This window comes from Electrona antarctica (assembly GCF_951216825.1).
Source record: "Electrona antarctica genome assembly, chromosome: 7".
In the NCBI taxonomy this organism is placed as follows: Eukaryota; Metazoa; Chordata; class Actinopteri; order Myctophiformes; family Myctophidae; genus Electrona; species Electrona antarctica.
Genome location: NC_136812.1, coordinates 7,503,954 through 7,512,050, shown reverse-complemented (window position 1 = coordinate 7,512,050; position 8,097 = coordinate 7,503,954).

Here is an 8,097-nt window from a genome sequence, read left to right as displayed (position 1 = left end):
CAGACTGACGTCGAAATAAAAAAGAACGTTCGCTCTGAAAGAATATATATTCGAAGATTTGTGCCGCATTTTTACGAAGTGTTCTTTTAACCCATTTTGACCTGAGATCAGATTCTAAAAATGTCTTCTACATCCTGACAGTTTTCTGAAAAAGATATGTTTCTATGTCAGTGGTTATTCGATTTTTCAAAAATAGCAGACCTACAAGCTCGTAGCACGCCACTCGGTGGCGCGCTATGAGCTTGTAGATCTGCTATTTTTCAATAGCTAAAGCATAACATAATGCTAACACCAAAAGTAACCCTAACCCTAGCCTATAACCCTATGCTGGGACTGGAGGAACAGTCAATGGAAATATCTATCTTTGTATTATTTTTGTCAAAATCACAAGCTGACCCAAAGTGGGGACAACCGATGTCCAGATTACGATGTACTACTGTATATACTGTACACTGTCAAAATAAAAATAAATAAATAAAATATATATAAATATAAATTTAAAAAAAGGAGTGGAAAAAAAAGCGGAGCAAGTACAGAGCTGACCCTGGTCAATGTAGTATTAGTTTAGTAAGTATAGAGGGTTTACTGTAAGTATAGTACAGTACAGTAGAAGGGTTTCTCCCAAAATACTATTTATTCAATCTAATAAAAGGCCCCAAAAATACTGTGTACAAGCAGTATAGACGGTATGCGGGTTCGACTCCCGATCCAGACAGCCTTTACTGCATGTCTTCCCCACCATCTCTCTCCCCATTTCCTGTCAGCCTACTGTCTGTCCCTCCATAAAAAATATAGAATAAAGGCGAAAGCCAAAAAAAAAACATTCAAAAAAAAGAAAAGTCCCATCTGATTGCGTTAAACTAACTTTGCCACTCACTTTATGCACGAGTATATCCTATAGAAGAGTCTATATAGTGCAGGTACATAGTGTTGTTACTCTACTTTCATTTACAAGTAATTTGGTTTGTGGAATATTGCATTCAGGAAGACATTCCATGTCATATTCATTATTCCGCTGACACTTTACTGAAGAAAAGGAGCTGACATCACCTGCATGTTTGTGTCCGTCTGACTGACACGCACAGGTTGGGCAATGTGAGACAATCCCCCTCGGGACCTGTCCATTGTGGCTGCCATTTTTACACAGGAACACTTCGCATTGTATCATTTCAGGCTCCATTGTTGTGTCTTCAATGTGACCGGGTGTGCTTGCGTGTGAGTGGGGCATGTCTCGCGTGTCTATGTGTCACTGTGTGTATTTGTCTCTGTATTATGTAACACCGCAGTTTTTATTAGGCTGTTTAATTAGTGCAAAGACACGCATGCATACAGTAGGTGTGGGAGGCCCAATATATTGATGTTTTGTGTGTGTGTGTTTTGGCTAGGGTTTTTACTATCTCATCAGACAACACTCAAGGTTATTACCCCTTTAACCCCGTTTTCCCGTCCCTGTTTTCAGGTTCACTTGGTTAACTTTAATCCCAATTCCTCCTGTGATGTTGGTCACTACTAGGGAGTAAAGGCGTGTGGAGGAGACTCGGGGGCGCTGGAGGAATACCAATTCGCTCGCCCCCAAAACAGTCGCCCCGGGCGCAAACCCGACGACCTCGGAACGGTCTCTACCTGGTATTGCTAAACGTATAACCTCAGTAAACTATGCCTAAACCTAACCTTATTGCTAACCTTAACCTCAGTAAAACGGTGCCAAAAGCCTAACCTTATTCCTAAATGTAACCTCAGTAATAACTAACCCTAAACTTATTTCTAATGACTCAGTAACTGCGCCCAAGGCGGTGTGGCAAAAAGCAATGGGTGCCGTTGGCGCTGAAGCGCAGACACGTGCAGAGAGAAGCAGGGGCTGAGATCCCATAAGAGGGCACTTTTGGCCCAAAATAGCGAAAATAGCAGATCTACAAGCTCACAGCGCGTCGCTCTTTATCTACTGGAGATGCAGGTGTACGACATGGATTTTGAAACAAATGAGTTCAATGCAAAATGATGCGTTCAAGTTCAGGAGACTTCGGAAGGAAAAAAAAAATTCTGCTGAATGCTGCCTTCCGGCATGGCATGGAAAGGAGAGGAGGACATATATGCATTTCTTTCACCATAGTTAATGCTGCATACATGGTCTGGAAGGGCAGTTGTTTTACAGACGGGTAAAAGGGCAGGGGCTGAAGCACCCTTTGATGTCTATATACGTATGTGTGCACATCCCCTGCTGAAGCGTGATGCTCGGCCGGGCGATGGGAAGAGGAGCGCATCAGCACAGTCTTTATACCATAGAAATGCATGGCAGACAGGTGCTGCTAGCTCCAACAACACTTTGGACATGTCTTTACCATAGAAGTGCATGGCAGACAGGTGCTGCTAGCTCCAACAACACTTTGGACATGTCTTTACCATAGAAATGCATGGCAGACAGGTGCTGCCAGCTCCAACAACACTTTGGACATGTCTTTACCATAGAAATGCATGGCAGACAGGTGCTGCCAGCTCCAACAACACTTTCTATGGACACGTCTTTACCATAGAGATGCATGGCAGACAGGTGCTGCCAGCTCCAACAACACTTATATGGACACGTCTTTACCATAGAAATGCATGGCAGACAGGTGCTGCTAGCTCCAACAACACTTATATGGACACGTCTTTACCATAGAAATGCATGGCAGACAGGTGCTGCCAGCTCCAACAACACTTTGGACATGTCTTTACCATAGAAATGCATGGCAGACAGGTGCTGCCAGCTCCAACAACACTTTCTATGGACACGTCTTTACCATAGAGATGCATGGCAGACAGGTGCTGCCAGCTCCAACAACACTTATATGGACACGTCTTTACCATAGAAATGCATGGCAGACAGGTGCTGCCAGCTCCAACAACACTTTGGACATGTCTTTACCATAGAAATGCATGGCAGACAGGTGCTGCCAGCTCCAACAACACTTTCTATGGACACGTCTTTACCATAGAGATGCATGGCAGACAGGTGCTGCCAGCTCCAACAACACTTATATGGACACGTCTTTACCATAGAAATGCATGGCAGACAGGTGCTGCTAGCTCCAACAACACTTATATGGACACGTCTTTACCATAGAAATGCATGGCAGACAGGTGCTGCCAGCTCCAACAACACTTATATGGACACGTCTTTACCATAGAAATGCATGGCAGACAGGTGCTGCTAGCTCCAACAACACTTATATGGACACGTCTTTACCATAGAAATGCATGGCAGACAGGTGCTGCCAGCTCCAACAACACTTTCTATGGACACGTCTTTACCATAGAAATGCATGGCAGACAGGTGCTGCCAGCTCCAACAACACTTTCTATGGACACGTCTTTACCATAGAAATGCATGGCAGACAGGTGCTGCCAGCTCCAACAACACTTTCTATGGACACGTCTTTACCATAGAGATGCATGGCAGACAGGTGCTGCTAGCTCCAACAACACTTTCTATGGACACGTCTTTACCATAGAAATGTATGGCAGACAGGTGCTGCTAGCTCCAACAACACTTATATGGACACGTCTTTACCATAGAGATGCATGGCAGACAGGTGCTGCTAGCTCCAACAACACTTATATGGACACGTCTTTACCATAGAGATGCATGGCAGACAGGTGCTGCTAGCTCCAACAACTCTTTCTATGGACACGTCTTTACCATAGAGATGCATGGCAGACAGGTGCTGCTAGCTCCAACAACACTTTCTATGGACACGTCTTTACCATAGAGATGCATGGCAGACAGGTGCTGCTAGTAGCTCCAACAACACTTATATGGACACGTCTTTACCATAGAGATGCATGGCAGACAGGTGCTGCCAGCTCCAACAACACTTACTATAGACACGTCTTTACCATAGAAATGCATGGCAGACAGGTGCTGCTAGCTCCAACAACTCTTTCTATGGACACGTCTTTACCATAGAAATGCATGGCAGACAGGTGCTGCCAGCTCCAACAATACTTTCTATGGACACGTCTTTACCATAGAAATGCATGGCAGACAGGTGCTGCCAGCTCCAACAATACTTTCTATGGACACGTCTTTACCATAGAAATGCATGGCAGACAGGTGCTGCCAGCTCCAACAATACTTTCTATGGACACGTCTTTACCATAGAAATGCATGGCAGACAGGTGCTGCCAGCTCCAACAATACTTTCTATGGACACGTCTTTACCATAGAAATGCATGGCAGACAGGTGCTGCCAGCTCCAACAACACTTTCTATGGACACGTCTTTACCATAGAAATGCATGGCAGACAGGTGCTGCCAGCTCCAACAACTCTTTCTATGGACACGTCTTTACCATATAAATGCATGGCAGACAGGTGCTGCCAGCTCCAACAACACTTTCTATGGACACGTCTTTACCATAGAGATGTATGGCAGACAGGTGCTGCCAGCTCCAACAACACTTTCTATGGACACGTCTTTACCATATAAATGCATGGCAGACAGGTGCTGCCAGCTCCAACAACACTTTCTATGGACACGGGCCATTAGGAAGCTGGAGGGAGGTTTGCCACAAGATCCAGGAGCCTTTCAGCTCCACTAGACCCTGTTGCACCTTTAACGAGCTACTGAGAGACATAAGCATGTCAACACCACCTTGTGCCACGCCGGGTGTGCGTGTGCGTGTGCGTGTGTGTGTGTGTGTGTGCGTGTGTGAGAGAATAATGTGGTAGCGGTAGCCAGCACTGTGTAGTAGACCCAGGTGGTTGTTTTGAGGCTAAATAAACACTCACCATTATACGGTATGTTTCTATGTTGGAATGTTTATCAGCAGAAAAAATCTAAGTCCTCTACCTCACTGACTACCTGTTGACACACAGAGAACACACACACACGTATGTACAGTACTATTGCACATACACACGCATGCAAAACAACTCACTCACTCTCTTGCACGCACGCACGCACGCAGCGCGTGCACTGTTTTTTCACCGCACCACCATGAGAGAGAGACGGGCGCTTCTGTCCAGCTTTTTCATCGCACCACAACGCTTCTCTTCTCTGTGAACGAATTACTTTATAAGCTTAATGCGGAAAATGCGGGGATTGTGAAATCAAGCGAGCCCGGCATACAGTATTTTACATATTTATTAATTTCATGTTATCCTTTGTAGTCATGGCTGCCATTTCCCACCTGATGTTGTGTGGGAGTTCTGACTGCTCCAGATCGTACTGAATAACTGCTAGCTTGCATAACGTCTTCAGGCTAGGACTTAAGTCTAAGACATGCAGGCGTCCTCCAAAGAGGATGATACGATCTCCCACCATGCAACAGCAGATCCTACCCATCCAAGATGGGCTTTTCCCCGTGGGCTCAACCTCCTTCCATGAGAAGGTCTCTAGACTGAATTTCCACAGATCATTGAAGTTCTTCTGGTAACCGTGGCAGCCACCAAATATGTACAGCTCTCCATTGTAAGTAAAGGCTAAATGATCCCTGCGACTTTCTGGACGTGTAGAAAGTGTGTTCAGATTTAGACAATGGTTGGTCTTCATGTCAAACACACTGATGGTGTTGTAGAGCAAATCCGCCCTGTAGCCTCCAAATAGAAACATCTTTGTACCGATGATGGTGGCAGAGTGACACCATGAAGCAAGAGGTTGAGCTCCTGTGGTGTAAATAAAGGTCCAGACCATTGTGGTGGTGTCCAACTTGTAGATGGCATTAACGGCTAGATACTGGACCAATCCTCCATGAATATACATGCTCTTCTCCAAGACACAGGCTGAGTGGCTGCACCTCGCTTCTGGAACAGTCCCAGAAACCCTGGGTTTGATCCACGTGTGGGCGTCGATATCAAAAGCATAAAGCGCATTGCAGTCAGGACGCCCTCCCCAGAGGTAGGCAGTATCTTCAATCAGAACAGCTGTGTGGCCCTGGCGCTTGGACGGAGCCTCAAAGTGACTTCCACGTGTCACTGGAGGCAACGTTGTCCAACGCAAAGCCACTGTGTGGAATATGTGCACATCAATCTGATCACTGTCTGATTTGATCATCTGATCACTGTCCTCATTAATGACTCCTCCAAAACAGTACACCGTCTGTCCAACTGGCACCGCAGCGTGCCCGCACCCCTTTATTCCTTTCAGATGGACCGTCCAGCAGAACATTTTGTACACACGGTAAAGAACACGAATAGTACCAGATTCATCAAACGCTATACTCCTCTGTAAAAGAACGCGTTGCCGCTGCATGCGTTGCGACTTATATGTGTGTGTCGGCGGCACAAACGTCCCGCAAAGTTTGACCAATCAGTGAATTCAGCTTTTGATAATGTAAGTATTTATGTATTTATATATTTAGAAACAGGTTTTATTCTAATACTAAGCTGGCTAAGTTGGTTTGTGTCCATATTGATTGATTGATTGAAAAATGTATTAACAGTTTGCAGAATTACAGTACATTTCAAGCACAAACTCAATACAAAGGCTGTTAACTGTGAGTGGACGACCCAATTAAGCATTACACTTGTTTCCAATAGGGTCCACAATGTTCAATTCATCAAAAACATTTAGAGACGTACAAATAGACACTTCTATATAGACAAAGGACAGAACAGGAATTCATCATAAAGGAGGTAAAAAGGGAAAAGAAACATATACAGTGAGGGGAAAAAAGGGGTGGGCGGTGGGGGGGGATTCACGTTTGTTTCCCTTGGAGGAGCTGCGTTGGGTCCCCAAGTCGGCTCCGTGGCCGTACCTTGAGTTGGCTGTGTGGCCGTGACCATCTCTTGTGTTGTCCTTGTGTTGGGTCCCCAAGTCGGCTCAGTGGCCGTACCTTGAGTTGGCTGTGTGGCCGTGACCGTCTCTTGTGTTGTCCTTGCGTTGGGTCCCCAAGTCGGCTCAGTGGCCATACCTTGAGTTGGCTGTGTGGCCGCGACCGTCTCTTGTGTTGTCCTTGCGTCCGTGTTTGAGGGATTCCGATTTTACAGGGGCCAGTTTCGAATTGCAGCCGTCCGTAGGTGCCCTTTGAGAGCGGTTTTGAAGGAGTCAAGGGATTTTCATGTCTTAATGACTGTTGGTAGGGCGTTCCACATTTTGGTGGCATAGGAGCGAAAATAATTTAGTCCCTTGTTTGTGCCGAATCTGGGTTGTACATGGTTCGTTGCACTCCCTCTGGTGTTGTGGGTGTGGACTTCGTTAACATTAAGGAAGTATCTAGACAGGTACATGGGTATCTTGGTGGTGTATCGAATCTTGTGGACCAGACCCATTGCAAGATGCTGTACTCTGTCGTCGACCCTAAGCCATTCCAGCCTGTCGAAGTGGGCAGGGGTGAGGTGGGTTCGGGGGGCGAGGTCAAGTAGGAGCCTGACCAGTTTGTTTTGGGAAGTCTGGAGCCTGGTTTTAAGGGCCTTTGAGGTGCTGTGGTACCAGGAGGTGCATGCATAGTCAAAGAAACCCTGTACAAGGGCTCCTGTTAAGGTCTTCAAGGTGTTTTTGTCGACCAGTGAGGAGATCCTGTAAAGGAATCTTGTTCTATGGTTGACCTTTTTGATTACGTTGGTGGCCATTTTATCACCGGAAAGATTAGCCTCCAGGATGGAACCTAGGTAGGTAATTTCATCTTTACGTGTGATAACATTGTCACCCACTCTAACCAAGAAGCCATTTGCCTTGCTGAGATTACTATTAGAGCCAAAGAGAATGGATTCAGTTTTTCCCAGGTGTAAAGATAGTTTGTTATCAGCGAGCCAGGTGCAGATTCTACCGAGTTCCGAGCTGAGGGCCTTTTCAACCTGCAGTTTGTTCCTGTCCGAGACTAGCAGTGCCGAGTCATCTGCGAACAGGAACAAGTTGCAGTCACAAGCTGAAGTCATGTCGTTAACATATATTAGGAACAGTAAAGGCCCTAGTATGCTCCCTTGTGGAACGCCACAGCTCACTGGGAGGGGGGGGGACAGTGTTCCATTCACCTCCACCATCTGTTCTCTCCCCTCCAGGTAGGATTGCATCCAGCTCACTGATGTGCTATCGAAACCAATTGCTTTTAGCTTGTTAACCAGTATGGAGGAGGTCCGGCGTTTTGATCAGTTTCCTTTTTGTGATCGGCTCGGCAG